The following is a 17,232-nucleotide window of genomic DNA, read 5'->3' on the forward strand; positions in this document are numbered from 1 at the left end:
AGAGATAGATTGCAAGATACGAGTAAGGATATTAAGAAGGGAAGGAAGTGAGAGGGGACAGCGAAAAAAGAGAGGAGGCTACAGGAAAAAGGGGTGATCAGAGAGGATGCAATTTCACATTGTCAGGTCAGGTTTTATTATGACAGAAGGGAGAACAAAGCCTCACACTGGACGGAGATGGTCTGACCTGTATATCAGAAGCACAAAAAAGCAAATAATGTAAACAAATAGTGGCCCACTAACACAGTAGGTATGGATTATGGGAGTGGACATACTGTAACAGTCTTTTGAATAGAATTGTCATTAGTATGAATTCCAACGCAATGCTAAAGGCTGTAATAAGTTAATTAAACAAATTCAAATTTCATTTTCATTTTCATTTTCACTTTCATTTTCATATTCATTTTCATTTTCATTTTCATTTTCATTTCTTCTTGTTAAATCTACATTAAAGTTGATCATATGAGAGAGTAACTTCCAAGCATTATGAGATGGTTTGTCAGTAATCTGTTTTGTTGTGTATTATAATGAGAGATTGGAGACTGTAAAATTAGTCATTCTGACTACATCTGGTGTTATTGTTACTGTTTGTTGTAAATTGGAGGACCACAGTGGATATAATGCACAAGGCTACGATGGAAAAAAACCTTTTAGGCAACACTTGTCTTTCTGTAGGTTTAATTAATCATCTGCAGATGGACTCACAGCAACACATGTACATCAATTGCATGTATTCATTTATTGTGTTTCTATCCCCAGTGAATTTACCTACTGCAGAGCGGAGAGTTATGGTGTACATGTAAGTATCAGATCAAACTGATCAAGCATTGATGAGCTACTTTGTCACTTCCTGCGCACACTTGCTGTTTAGACCTGTAGATGACCAAATGCCCCTGACACCTATTTTCTTTTAACACATGGATTGTTCACTCCTTTGTGTGCACAATACAACTATTCATACTTATATAGTTATATTAAAGAGATGCAGAAATGTCATACTTTTCTGGTAAGTGTAGGGGAGTTGGACCATTTCATTCCTCCATTTCTTTCAAACAGCCTTGAACTACACAAACTGTACAGTTCAGCTTTCAACACTGCTGCAGTCAGCCATGAGTGAAACAATGATGACAAGATTATTAAATCTGATAGCGCTGCAGATGTTGTGCTCTTGTATTTTGTGTTAAATGAAAGAGAACCAAGGTAAGATGATAATGATGACCCTGGCGAATGCCCAACAAGTAAATGCCTATTTATACAGCAAATAAATGCATGTACAATGTCACATTTGAGCACTTCGAGGATTAATGTCCATGAATAATGATCAGAAATAATTCCATCAGCTTGTTAATAAATCATTTACTGCCACTTCCCTGTATCTGGGCTAGATTAGTGGGAGAAATTCATAAAATGTTGGAGGGGGGAACCGAGGTTGCTGTGGCAACGCTAATGACACCCACCCCCTCTGTCAATGTCTATGTGTGCTGATCCTCTCCCCAAGATACTATGTAATTGCAGCTACTGCAGAAATTGGTAGTGCAAACCCTACTAAAAAAAACCTTTGATTTAACCTGGTGTGTATGTGTTTGAGATGTGAATTCTTTTACTCTAACAGTTATGATTTGTGATCTTGAGCAAGTCACTGCCAAACGTTTGAAAAGAAATTGCCAAGACTGTGATATATTTGATTTAATCAAGATTGAACAAAACTATTATATATTTCCTTTGATGTAATTACTTATTGGAATAACAAAGTGGATAATCAGTTGAGATGTGGCATTTAAAAGTCTTACAGAGTGTGTCTTCATGAATGTTATCACTGTCAGGTAAACACATTTCAAAATGTCATTTTCTCATGAATCAAGACAAGACATTTCAGATTTAAGTGAAAATGTGAAAACTGCAGATATATTTGCACTAAGTTGTGTGTTCAGTGTTTTAGTCATTTTGTATTAATTTTGCTGACTGTGTGTTTACATTTGCGTAAATGTGTCACACTGTGTGTCTGTCACTTTACAAACACTAGGCTGTTCTAGTTTATCTGCAGGGTACAATGATAGATAACTGGGCTCACTATCATTCAACTTAGGTTTATCATCAACATTTAACTGGTGTCTTGTTCTTTGAAATTCTGAAATGCTTCAAAGCCAATATAGCAGCTATTTCCCATATGAGATATATATATATATATATATATATATATATATCTCTTTTATGCTTTTTTCATGCTGAATGACTTATTTCCATGAAACGTACTAGCACATCTCTGGTAAACATAAGAATTAAAGTGGTGCTTTTGCATGACTCTTTGCGGAGAAACTCAGATTTACAGATCTGTCAATTAAATCAACTAATCGATTAGTCGATACAATTGAATGAGTGTTAGTCGACTAATAACCTACATATAACCTATATATATATATATATATATATATATATATAGCCTTTTTCTGTGTGAGCCATAGGCAGGCACAGTGATGCTTAGCTCACATCCCTCTGACTGGGATGTGATGACTGAGTAGCCTGGGCTGGTGGTGTGAAGAGAGGCTTAGACCCATAGGCTGATTACTAATTACCACAGTATTGCTGAGTATGCTAAAGCACATAGGCTCAAGGTGGGCTGGGTCACTATGATTAAGGCAAGGGGAGGGTGGGTGTTGTGGATTGGAGAGTGAAGAAGGGGATAGGGCCACTGAGACCCCACCAAGAGGAGAACTGCTGAGGTGGGTCAAGCAAAGCCATTGCAGGAAAAATCATCTCCTTCCTCTGCTCTGTGCATCCTGCTGGCCTGAATACAGAAAAATACATTAGGAAACTTTCCACTTTTTACAGGAAAAACAACAGGAAATGGCCTAGATATTATATAACTGCAATGTTTGGAGCAGTGCTTGGAAGTTAAGGCATGTACACAGTCACTGTTAAAAGTGTCAGTCACAGATACGGAGCTTGACCCCTTTGAAGAGGAAACCAGGAGCAAATCACTGTCAGTATGTTTAGAGTCGTGGAGTCTAGTCTTGAGGGGAAGAGGTCCAACAGACTCATGAAGAAATACAAAAAGAAAATGTGCTTTAGTAGAGGAAACACTCTTAAATGCTGAGTTTACCTTTAATCCAGTGTGTGTGTGTGTGTGTGTGTGTGTGTGTGTGTGTGTGTGTGCGTGTGTGTGTGTTTGCATGCGTGTGTGCATGCTTGCTTGTGTTTGCGTGCATTTGCATGTCTGTGCGTGCGTGTATGTGTGTGTGTGTGTGTGTGTGTGTGTGTGTGTATAAAGACCCAGAGTGAAGATTATTAAATCCATGTGTGTGCATGTGTGTTCAATTGTCCCCTTGAGGTAGTTCATGATTTTATTGCCCGTCGACTTATTGCCAAGGTGTAACTGTCCAATCGCTGGGGGTGAGACCATAATGAAGTTGCCTTTTTATTGTTTTAACAGTCAAAGTCAGGAGGCCACTTCCCAGCTACAGGACACAGCTTTTTATGCATAGAAGTGTGTGTGTGTGTGTGTGTGTGTGTGTGTGTGTGTGTGTGTGTGTGTGTGTGTGTGTGTAACTACACTGGTGGTTTTGCTAGTTTTAGCGATATGATTTACACAGTTAGCGATTTTTTAATTGATTTTTTCTTCCATTCCTGTCAGCCTATCATTTTCATTCATTTGGTCGTATGAAATTCAATTTGCGAACCATTGAAACTTGTTGCTTGAATGCTGTAATTATCACACTGAATATCAAATCTGTTCATCTGTTAAAAGTTACCATCAATTGCACCCAAATTACAAAATGCAAAATGTTCTCACTTTATGTTCTACCTATATTGGTATTTAGTCATGCAGATAGTTTTGGTTATATTTGTTACTGAGATTTTTGCCTCCACTTCAACACAATGGAAGTAAATAGTATCCACAAAAAATTAAAACAGTTTTCACAGGAATTTTTTCTTTAGTACTAGCAGGGGGAACTGTTGACAGTGAGGTCTTGGTGCTGCTGTTGAATTAGATGTTTTTTGAGAAATTTTCAATGCTGTGAGCCCCTATTGCATTGCTTTGGAGGCAAAAAAAAATTCCCATAGACAGATATCTTAAACAAATAAAATAAAAAGTATCTGATTTTCTAGATACAACATTGGCCATTGATTATTTGTGTGCAGATTTAATTTGTAACATTGACAATGGTTATGCAGACTTGATGTTGATGAAAAACAGAAGCTGCTTGGTCAGAGATACATTCAAAAGTATAAGTCACAACAGCATGGTTTACAAAGTTGTTAGATGTGATGTATAGTATATGTGATTTTTTGTAAATCTGCAAAAATGTGCTCAAGACATTGTGTGGTCCCTTAAAAAAGCAAAACTGCATTATCAGATCACTGCAAAGTAACAGAGTACAGAGAAAAGGTCACTTAAGCAAATGTGGCCATTTTTCTCAATAAGAGCCATTAGGGGCCATTCAAAGAGAACTGACCAATGACACAACATGGAGAAATGCCACAGTGGAGGGTCTTGTGACCAACAACCTAATTGCCATGCTAAATCAATAATCATTAACACTGTAGCTGTGTAATATTAACTACACACATAACATTTTCAAAGCACTACACTGAGTCACAGAAAGGAGAAGCTGAAATGTTTGCTCTAATCGATTGCAAGGAGCACTTCTTATGACTCATTGTACAAATGCTTTTCTAGATACAGATCATCCACACTTTGTTTGTGCTTATCTGGAGAAAATTGATATTGCTGTGGAAGCACATATTAACACTAAATAGATATGCTGATTGTCTTTCCCTCATGTGAAATCTGGAATCCACACCCATGTTGCACAGCATATTTACCCTCCTGCCTGCCACACACACACACACACACACACACACACACACACACACACACACACACACACACACACACACACATGCACAGTATGGCTGCCAGGCAGGGTGGAATTACCAGAGATGTGCTTCAACTTGCCCAACGACATTCCCCAGAAACCATGTCAACCTAGGTATAGCGAGAGTGTGTGGTGTGTTTACTTGCCTTTAAGGATCTACAGTGCCCATCAGCCTCACACACAGTCTGACTGACTTCACCGACCCTCGCTGGAGCCATTCCACATCTTTCAGGAGCTGAATAGGCTCAAGCCAGCATGGCAACAATCTCTTCTTCCTTTCTCTGGGACCCTTAAAAGAAACCAGGAGGGCATAACTCATTCACACACACACACACACACACACACACACACACACACACACACACACACACACACACACACACACACACACACACACACACACACACACACACACACACACACACACACACACACACACACACACACACACACACACACACACACACACACATAGACTTGTACAGCTGCAGAATGAGGTGGTCTCTTGGGAATGGAAGGATAAGTGCAATGTAACCTCAAACTGACCCTTGAAGGTGTATGTATTCGTGTATACCAACATTAGTACACACACACACACACACACACACACACACACACACACACACACACACACACATATATACACACACACACACTAAATTAAAGAAGGACTCAAGTATCAGATTTTAAAGGGGAGTCCAGCATTACCATTCAACTCTATCTATCTTTAACCCTTTCCAATAAGTAGCTGTATTTTGATTCCTGGGTTGTGTACAGTTGAATGAGGATTCCTAAAGAATGAAAGACTTTCTACGTGTGAGGACAGCTAAGGGTCAGTTTACACATCTCTCCATCTCTCCTTCTCTCCCACTCCTCAATTATTCATACACTATAACATCCACTCCTGCACACAGCCAATCACTAAAGCCGAGAATGAGGAGAGGAGGCTTGGGGGAGGGCATAGAGAAACTTGGGAGCAGAGAAACAGCCCATGAATCCGTGGGCTCCACCAGAAGCTGCCACTCACTCATTCACTGTGGGCTCCATTATCTCCTGAAAGGTATCAGACACGGAAGTATCTGATTGCACAAAACTGTAGATGGTACACACACGCAGACACACACACACACACACACACACACACACACACACATGTACACCCCCCCGCCCCCTCCCTACCCCCCCCTCTTTTTAATGCACACATACAAGCATGCTCAAGGAAGCCTTCACTGAACAATATAGCCACAATTGCTGTGTAAGCATTAGCATAGTAATGGTGTCTTGAATACAGGGTCAGGCACAGCTCTTAGGTTATTAGACTCACTCCAGGGGCCTTAAATCTAAAAACTGGTCCTATTCAACCGTGGCTGCAGGGTCATTTTATGTGTCAATGCAACATTTTTCTAAGGGCTCACTCATATTCATGGAATAAATAAAACTGCACGTAAAGCAGGCTAACTGTGGCATAACATGCATGTAAGTGCAAAGGTTTCCGAGCAGGAACAGATTAGGATTCTTGCCTGGATAAAAAAAATAAAGTGAGAGAAGGACCTAGAGGAATAAAGCACCACTCAGCTTGCCAAATGGCTTACTAATACATATTGGAAAGGAAAACGTTTGCTATAGGTTTGCTAAGTCTGTGTCTATTGTAGTGTTTAGAAAACCAAATTGAATTTCTATGTAGGAGAACGCAGTTAAGGATCTGCAGTGATCAAAAGTAAAAAATAAAATAAAATAAAATAAATGAATGTAGTCTTTGTTGAGGAGCACCCACAGACAAAAACTTCAAGACGCCTTTTTATCCAAAATGTTTTCTATTATGATCTCTATTTTGTGAGGTGAAGTTGGGGGAACTCACAGCAGACATATGAAAAATCAATGCAGCAGAGGCTAAGATATCCAGATTTTGCATTGTTCTGAAAACAATGGATCCTACATGTCCCATAATGCAACTTGATAGTCTTCTACAGTAGTATAACCACTTTGTCTTTCAAACCCCACACCTCCAGTTTTTAACACAAGCTTCTTGCTAAAAATGTCACGTTTCAAACTCAAGGCGAGAGAACCCTGATGATGCCACAATGACATCATCTGGGTTAGTTTTTTTTCAAACCTTTGTAAGCTCAGAGCCAGGAAAGATATTATACAACTGTTTTCACCGTACTCCTCAGGACAAACAAAGTAAACTTCATGTATACAATTGAAAACCTTATGAACCATGAGTTGTAAGCCATCTTGTACCATCAGCTCACATGACCATATTACTGTAAATTAATTAACTTAATCTATCCAAGATGAGAGGTTATATATTACAGTAATAGGTTTAATCAGCTATGTAGTGTTTCATTTCGTTATTAATTATGAAAAAAAAAACTTTTGTTATTTTGCATATTGTTGTGAGGAACTGAGCAAACAGCCTAATCACTGTTTTTCCCTAGGGAGTGTCTGCCACTGACCTCTTTCTCACAATGCACTGTGGTGGCTTCAGGGCAAAGGGTGTAGCTCAGTGTCACAAGGGACCTTTCCTCCTGCCCTGTAACAGACAGCCATTACTTTTATTCTATTCCTGTCTTCTTCTCTGTCCCTGGTCTTCTCTTGTCTTTGAACACACGGAAGGGAGTGGAAGAGTGAGGGGCAAGATAGAGCAACTAAGACAATGAACAAAGATTTTTATTACATTATTACATGTAAATGAATATAGTTCATTATGGGGAAAGCGAGAAAGACAGAGAATTAACCAAAAAGGGAAGAGAAGAAAAAAGACAAAAGAAAACGACAGGGAAGCAGATCAAATTCTGTCCAATTACAGCAGGAGCTGAGGCGTAAAGTGAAATGCTTAGGGGAAGGTTTTCAGGAGAGGAGAGGAGAGGAGAGGAGAGGAGAGGAGAGGAGAGGAGAGGAGAGGTTGAGGCCAGGGGATGTAGAGTCTGAAAGCTGAGAAAATGATGAGATTGTAAAAAGTGGTGGAGATAAAAAGTGATAAAGGAGCAAGAGACAAAAAACTAGATTCTAAATAATGATGAGTAGTTCCACCAGCAGCCAAAAGGGGAATAGGAATGGGTCACTGACAACATTCTCTTGATGATTGCTTCCTAAAAGCTTTATTTTAACAACTGAGTTATAATTTTGCAAAGTAGAAAAATAAGCAACAGATATGTCATTTGGTGGCTATAGAAGAGGGCCAATTGTGACCTACAAAACTAAAAACACTAAAAACAACAAAAAAGGGAATTGAATCTATAAAGGACATAAGAAAGGAAATACAAAACAAATAATAATAATAATAATAATAATTTAATAAAAACATTTATTTTATATAGCGCTTTAAAAGGTACTCAAAGGCAATTTACAAGGTCAACGAAGAAAACAAAAACAATAACAGGATCAGTTTAACAACAACAACAATACCAACTAGAGATACATATTAAAAGGTGCAGTAAAACAGCATAGAAACAGGATCAAAAAACAAATGGAAAACAGCTAATTTGGTTACAAGTTAAAAGCCGCTTTAAAGAGATGGGTTTTGAGTGCGGTTTTGAAGTGAGCAAGTGATGTGGAAAGTCTGAGGTCTTGGGGGAGAGAGTTCCTGAGGGAAGGGGCAGCAACGGAGAAGGCCCTGTCCCCCCAGGTTCGGTGCTTGGGGCGGGTGAGTGTGACACTTTACTTTAAGTCCCCTGTACTATAACTCATAATGTGGACACCCACAAGTGGAGGCCCACAGGATAATGATATAAATGATCATTCATAGGAGAAGTTATAATAGCTTACACACACTATACATTAATAAGCACTTAAAATGTCCTTATAGCTGCATACAGACACACTTGAGATGGTTAACAGTGAAACAATGTAATAATTGTTAGCACCAATGACAAGACAAACATTTTATATGGTTGCCAGTTTGTAAAAGCAGACCAATTATAACCCACAGAGATGTAAAAATAAAAGATAACATAATGTCTTAGATGCCAAAAGAAAGGCAAGTAAATCAATTAAAGACACACTACAAAAAAGTTTATTATTTGCTTTTCTGCTCTGTTGAAAGTTATGTGGAAAAAGAAAATAATCAAATATCAAAAATAAAGAAAATAATATGTTGCTGTGATTTTGATGCATGTCTAAAAATTGTAGCTAAATGAACATATAACTGTTTGGACGGGCCTGTAACATGAACTCTACAACACGTGCCACCTCATTTGTAACTAACAAAAACTAGAAGCTGATTTTGAAGAATGCATCATGTTATAAATTCAAATGAACAAAAGTGTGCAAGCGTAAAAGTGTGCTATTTCTCCTTTCATACAATGTGCTTATTATTTTAACATGTAGAGCCCATATAACAGCTTTGTACTCCACATCCTCTCGGCCTTTAATGAGGAGAGGCAGAAAGGAAAGAAGAGGAATTTCTATGAAATTGAAACACGTGCCTCTTCACAGACTAACTGGTTGATCTTCTAACAGTGCCAGATCTTCAAAGGCTCCTTCATGCCATCATCGTTACTCCTTTTAAAGTATTCAACCCTGAAATGAGATGTTTTTTTTTATTCTTCTTTCACATGTACTGCTTTGATATTTATGTAGGGTCAGAAAGGACTGGTAATTGGAGCATAAAAGAAGCATTTAAACCAACGCAAGCTAAATCCTCACAATCATGGGCAGGGGAAATATGGCAAAAGCCAAAATTGAGCACTTACTGTAAGATTACAAACGTGACAAATATAAAAGTATTGTTAGCCTAAAAGTCAGAAATCACTCTTTGCACAGATGTTTTCAGAGGTGTAATTGAAGATGAAAGAATTTGTGAATATTGTGGGCTAAATGAGGTGGAGAACAAAATTCATTTCATTCAATAATGTCCTTATATCATGGTTTACAACAACAAATATTGTATATTGATAGTATTGGGAATGGAGCTTTAATTAAATATCTTTTTGATAATGTTTTTGCATGATCTCAATATCTTTCTAAAGAATTGAGGAGAAACACTACTTTGCTTCGGCGGTGTTTGTGTGTTTGTATATGTGTTCTTTTCTATTGTGCGACATCTCCTGGGGCGTTATCTGTGGGAGGTTTATGTTTATGTTTGGTGGGTATTGTGCTGACAAATGATGGTGGGTTAAAATGCTGGAATGTTTGGTTTATTGTCAGTTAATGTGTCTGAATAGTTCCATGAGTGGTGGGTCCTGTAACTGACCAGACATGAGAAGGAAATGTTCAATCAATCATTCATTCATGTTGACACAAAGAAAAGAGTATTACATCCTACTTTTATGTAAAATCTATCCTGAATGCATGTCTGTTTTTTAGCTGTTTTGTTTCATGGTTTTCTTTTGACATTGTAAAACATAGAGGCACGTAATAAATGTGTCACACTGCATGTAAGCAGCCACCAGTGATTAAATATTTATGTTTTCCATACACAGATACAAGATTATCTGTGTGTGATTGTGTGTGTGTGTGTGTGTGTGTGTGTGTGTGTGTGTGTGTGTGTGTGTGTGTGTGTGTGTGTGTGTGTGAGAGAGAGAGAGAGAGAGAGAGAGATGAGTGTTTCAGTGTATGCACACTCTGATTAACTCAAAGTCAGCCAGTGAATGATAAATTAGGCAAGTTTTAATTCACTCACCACTAAAGGGAATTACAGTACAATCAAAACACACACACACACACACACACACACACACACACACACACACACACACACACACACACACACACACACACACACACACAGATAAACAAATTAGTGCAAAGGGGAGGAGTTTAGAAACCAAATGAGTTTACCCATACGCCATGACGCTGATTACTCTGAGACAAATACCTTTCTCATCATGATATCCTTAAGACTTGATTGTGCTTTATGTCTCATTATAGAATGAATGAATGAATTAATGAGAAACAGAAAACAGTGGATGACCTGATATATAGAGGACATTACTGTGGAGGGGTTGGACGTTTGCTCTAAATGTAGCTTTGAGATTAGATTCCTGTTAACTGAATGAAGTATAGCTGCAATTAACAAACGTTTCTAGTATCAATTAATCTGTTGATTTTCCTTTTAATTAGTTGTTGAGTTGATTAAATGCCATAAAAATGACATTCACAAAAGCCCAGAGGTGACATCTTTAATATGCTTGTTTTGTCTGACCAACAGTCCAAAACCCAAACATGGTCCTATTTCCAACAAAGAAAAGCCACAAATCCTCACATTTGACAAGCTGTAAGCAGATAAGTTTTGACATTTTTCAGATAAATGACCTACATGATTATTCGATCATCAAAATTGTTGTTGATTAATTTTCCAATTGAGTTTCAAAGTTCATTCTTGACCTTGGGAAAAACAGTTGAAGAAACAATCCCATCTCAAGGTCTATTTAGGCTCTGCTGGAGCTTTTGATCATGAACACATGATTATCATCAGAAGATGAGTATTTAGCGCTTTAAAATGGTTTTGTCAACTACTGCTGTTGAAACTCAACTTTCAAGTCACTGTGGATGAGAAGTTCTAAAGTGCTCAGGGATAAACAAGAAAGGAAGAAAAAAATAATTTAAACATCTACATGTCCGTGACAACTGGGCAAGTTCTGCTGTTGAGGAAGACTCCCTATTTACTGTATATAGTGCACTGTATTTACTGTCTATCATTTTATGTAAGTGCCTAAACTCTTAATATGTACTGCCCTCAAAGACAAAAAAAAGTGGTTTCCATGGCATTCACTTTGTTCTGCTAACAATTCCACAATGCAACTGTTCAAAATTTCAATTTACATCTCACTGTAGAATAAAAAGAAACTGAACTAGTTTTCAAAATTGCACCAAAACTTCATAGACATAAATTAGTATTTGGGAATAAATCACGTTTCAAACTCGTAGGTGTTAAGAGTATCTAGTCTTCTTACATGTCCTTGGATCAGGCCATAAGGAATGCAAAACATTTTACAGCTGACAGAAAATGTTTACTGAAAGCCAATCTGATTCCTCTAAAAGAAAACAGCATCACCTCACCAAATAAAGGAGTAAAAAAAATCAAAAACTGCTATTCTGACCAAACAAAAACCAAAAGCAGAGACGTACCACGGAGCAGGTCAGCCATTCTCTAATTCTTATTTAGCTCTGAAAATGGGATAATGATTATAATGAGTATGATTACCGAAATGGACGTCTTGGAGCACAATAATCTAAACTGTCCATCACAAAGACAAAAAAGGATCTGTGCATTTTTTTGTGTGTGCCTGTGTGTTACAGCTTACAGTACTACTCTGTAAATGAACTGACATTAGCATGCTCTGAAAGGAGCAGGGCCAGGGTTGAAGGGAGCAGGTGAAAATCTCACTTTGAATCATTTCCCCTCCCGGTCCCTGCCATTGTTCCTGTCCTCACACATGGGAAAGGCAGAAAGAAAGGATCCTATTATTCCGGCCCAAGCCTGTTCTCCTCGTTTATCGTTTAAAGAGGGGGAAGAGAGGGGGAATATTCTGATGGAAAGCAGGGCCTCTGTGGCAGTCTAGCAGTTGTGTGCCAGCTGAAAAGACTCCGCGGGCTGAAGCTGCAGCGGTGCCCACCACCTGCTGAGTTCTTTCTCCTTCATCTCTCCCTTCTCTCTCTGCTCTCTTTCTCTGCCTTTCACCGTCAAGCGCTCAGTGACTCAGCAGTCCAGGTTCAATTCAGACTGAGGCCTCATGAAATAAAGAAAAAAAGAAGGGTACAAAAAGAGAGAGAAAAGATTAATTTCTTGAGTGGGAGAGTGAAAAGGAGTAAAAGAAGCAGGCAGATACATAGGTACTGTATTTTGTTTTGCATTGAAAGAGAGGCCTAAGCTGCACCTGGCTCTGGATTTTAAAGTGATTTTCATGGGTGTTGAGAAGGACAAGGTTTACCTAACTCTCTTAATCTAACCTACAACTTCTAGTTTGTATATCTCATGCAAGTCACTCGATCTGTGCCTACTTTGGCCTTGTGCTGTTGCCATACCTTCAACACAGGCCTTGGACATCCTCTCAATGCTCATAAACAGTATTGATGCTGAGCCTCGGCCTCCATCAATAGTGATGGGTTATTGATGGAGTGAGTGAATCCTTGCACCGCACCATCATGAGGCCGGTACTGTCAGGGAAACATCTGTGTGTGTGTGTGTGTGTGTGTGTGTGTGTGTGTGTGTGTGTGTGTGTGTGTGTGTGTGTGTGTATATGTGTATGTGTGTGTGTGTGTGTGTGTAAAGACATAATGAGATAGGGTTAAAGCAAGGTGTTGTCTCTACACGTGTGCACACTCACACAGCAAAAATCAATGAAATCCCACACAAATGGAGATATATACATTGCCTGCAGCGTTGCACTTTTGTGCCAAGACACGTGTCTTCCCAGTGGGATAGGATTCCCTATACTCCTCCCTAAGGAAAAAGAGTAGGAGGAGGGCACGGTTAACTACATGGACAGAGGGAACGGCTCCACAGGCAGAGGCAGGGAGATGAAAAGATGCAACTATGAAGAAGAGACAAAGTGTTGGAACCTAGGATGAACAGGACAGAGCTTTGCGTTAGTGGGGAAAGCAGCAGTGAATCAACATCTCTCTCCTCTGTTCTACCAGGAGCAGCATCTCATAACGGCTGTAGAGACAACCTGGGGCTCTGAGGCATAAATTCAACACATTGTTAATAATTGATGTGCATCAAAACATAGGAGATATATGCACACATGATCAAAATGCATAAATTCAACTTGTGGGCGATCCACAGAAGGTTTTGTCAATCTGGTTCATATGCTGCTGGTATATCTTTCTGTACTCTTTACAGCAACTTTGGACCAATAGAAAACGTTTTGCATTCAGTTTCTGCATGCATAGGCCTCACTGCCAATAACCTAATCACATTAGCTTTTACATAACTACAGAATCCATTTAGTGGTGAAACTGCACACCTCTTAAACATCTAGTGTGTCTCCATCTTAATAAAATCATGTTGTTTTTCCAAGCAGCATTGCTCAAACCAAATGGACATGAATATTTCACTCGGAGCAAGCATCATATAGATTAAATTAAGCACCAGAATAAGCTGAGCATACAATAATGAGTAGAGAAATAAGTATTTTTGATACATTTGAATACATTTAAGGAAAAGGAGGAGAAAAATCAGGACTTTAAAAGGGATAGTTTGGTGGTTTAGGACATATACTTATTCTTTCTTACAGAGGGTGAGTTGAGAAGATTGATAGCACTCTCAATGAGAGAAGCATCAATCTTCACATATAACTGTCAGCAAGAAAGCAAATAAGCGTATTTCCAAAAATGTCACACAATTTGTCACACAGAGGTTAAAACAGAGCCAGTGTCCAAGACAAGATCAGAGTACTTCTGCTTATTATCAGCTTGTAGACAAGAGGGTCATCTGGCATTGGAGATAAAGGTGGGTGTGGGTCGTCTGTCTCTCTCTCTCTGTGTGTGTGTGTGTATGTGTGTGTGTGTGTGTGTGTGTGTGTGTGTGTGTGTGTGTGTGTTCCACTTATAACAGATGCTGTCCATTTCCTTTGCCCACCATGGGCAGGCCAGGCATCTCTCATCCACATTCCTCAGATAATAGAGGACCATCCCAGACGAGCAGAGACAAGCCTGGACCCACCTGGGCAGACCCTGATAAATTCCTCTCATACTCGCAGACCCACTGGGATAGGAAAAGCTGGGGAGAAGTGGGGGCATTTTTAAGAATTTCTCTCTTCACCAGATAAAATCGGAAGCAGCATTTTGTGCTTGTTCTTGAGAAGCCAAAACAGCACTCAACATGAATGACCCCCAGGCAAAGAGGCACTCCAGGTCTTTGCTGTGGGTAATGTCCACCCTGTACCAACCAACCCCCCACCTCCACTCTTACTATTGTGTTTACTTGGCGCTGATGATAGGGGAGAGAGGGGCTCGGGTGGGGGAGGGCAGGGTAGGGCTACTGACACATTGTTTCTCAGCAACCCCCATTCAGGGTAATTTAGCATGTGACACCTCTAGGGGCACAGTGCATTACTAATGGCACAGAAAAGCAATATATGTGCCAGCTCCCTACACTCTGACCTGAGCCAAGATGGTGAGAAATAAGGCAAGACAGATAAGAGGGAAGAAAGGTGGATGGCACAGGGAGGGCAAAACTATTGTCTCAATATTAGGGACAATAAAGCAACAGAAGAAACACATAATGGATGTATGGCAGTGAGAAAAAACAACGTTAAGCAGACCTAAAGGTTGAAGGAGCTCATCTACATACCTGAGGAGGGCGTGTGCATGTGTGATCTATACAAGTTCCTGCCTGGGCATCAAAAGGACTATGAGAAAGGAACACTGGGGGGGAGGGGGCTGTAGACGGGCTGAAAAAAGGCGCAGTGCTTACCACAGCTGGGTCTGTCCTAACTACAGTAGGTGGAGACGATAGTAAAAACAATAGTTAGGTAAAGCTCATCATGATCAGTTTTCATGAGAATTTGTTTAATCTTAAAGGAATAGTTTGAAATCATTGTAAGTTATTTTAAAGTTAGATTTGAAAAGGCTCCGCTGTTTGAGGGAGCTCTCCATCAGAATCCCAACACCACCAAGGATCCTGCGGAGAGCTAATCCTCAAACACTTAAGATACAGCATCAGATAAAGAACTGTATATGAACACAAGCTTAGCAAGATAATACTAAAGCTTCCATGACACGATAGAGGGAGTTGTGCAGCAATCCGCGCTGGGATTAGAGAATCAGTAGAGACAGTGTACAAAGGCCCTAAAACACTTGATTGGATAACACTGGTCACCTGCAAGCAAACATATGATCCATCAATAAGCGAATGACGTTACAGCTGACGTGAGCAGAACTTCAGTGCTGTGCCTGATGCGTCATTATTTTAATAATTTGTGTTTGTTTGTGCTGAAACATACTGTTTTAAGATTATTATGTTTGGGCATTTTAGGCCTTTATTTGTTAGGACAGCTTAGACATGAAAGCGGAGAGAGAGTGGGAATGACATGGAGCAAAGGGCTCCAGGTTGGAATTGAACACTACGAGGACTGAGCTGCTGTACATGGGTGACACGCTCTAGCAGGTGAGCTACCCAGCAACCCCTGCAACATACTGTTTTAAGTGCACCTTACTAAATGTCACTGCGGGTTTTCTTGTCACCACTGGTGCAGTTTCCTTGCATTTGGCTTATTTTGAGAAGACTTTTCCCTTTGCCGTTTTACACTTTTGCAATGTTTGTGACTGGCCAAACATTTGCAATTGAGGGAGTAATATTTTTAATCCCAACGACAACTGCAGCAGTGATTTGTATGAACTTGAAGACTAATTAGCAATATGTGTCAGTCATACAAAAGCTCTGAAAAAAGAAAATCATTTGTATAGGAGTTTTCAAGGCATCATAAGGCAACTTATAGAGGTACAAAAAGGCCAGAAAGTCAGTCACTGAATAACTGGAGAATCAGTGGCAAACATTACAATTTTGCAATGTGGCAAAAGGAAACTACTCAATAATCATATCTATTGTCTATGAAGAAAATTACCAACAGGATTTTACTTCACAGGAATGAAAAACACATGTACAGCACTACATAACATGTTTCACTTAGACATACGTATGTATAGAATGTACATAAATTAACCTCAAGGCAAACTGCACAGGTTAGCAATACCTGAAATGAGACAGGACACATTACCTGTGAATGGGAAGACAATACCCATTAGATATTATCTACGACCAGGATCACTTACACGACAGAATGAGACATGTTTTCAAGAGTTAGCAACACAAAACAAAGAAAAGTCAAAAGCAGTCTTGGTTTTCAATCAAGCTTTTAATGAAAAGATCATAAAATAACAGTTTATTTTTTCTCACTGCTGTACATTAAGACTGCAAGGTTGTGGGTGCTGAGGTCAGCTGTATTACACTTTTATGACACTTTGAGTTTGCGAGCCCCATCGCTATGCACGGCGGTGGCTCTGACCTGAATAGGAGCTCTCTGAGGAGTGGGGATAAAGAGAGAGCCCAGCCTGGGTGCTGCCAAAAGCCACGAAAAAGGGTCACAGAATCTCACCTTAAATACTGTTGTGTGCATGTTAGGTTGTGTTTGAAGTCCAGACGGTGGCATCTGTGTTTGCATGAGTGGGGGTGTATGCGCATACATGCCAGCAAAAGTCCACCTGGGTGTGTACACCTTTGCATGTGAAGTTTGTTTGCCAAGTGGGAGGGTTTCTCAGCCTTTAATTATTCATCAGCAAAGACCCTACATGTCCATTCCAGAGCCTCTCAGCCTACATATCCTGATACATTATTGAGAGGATGTTCCTGAAGAAAACAGACCAGAGAGGAACCTTGATACACCCACTTCATGGGCAGCTCCACTAA

This window comes from Perca flavescens, chromosome 5, assembly GCF_004354835.1.
Source record: "Perca flavescens isolate YP-PL-M2 chromosome 5, PFLA_1.0, whole genome shotgun sequence".
Lineage (NCBI taxonomy): Eukaryota > Metazoa > Chordata > Actinopteri > Perciformes > Percidae > Perca > Perca flavescens.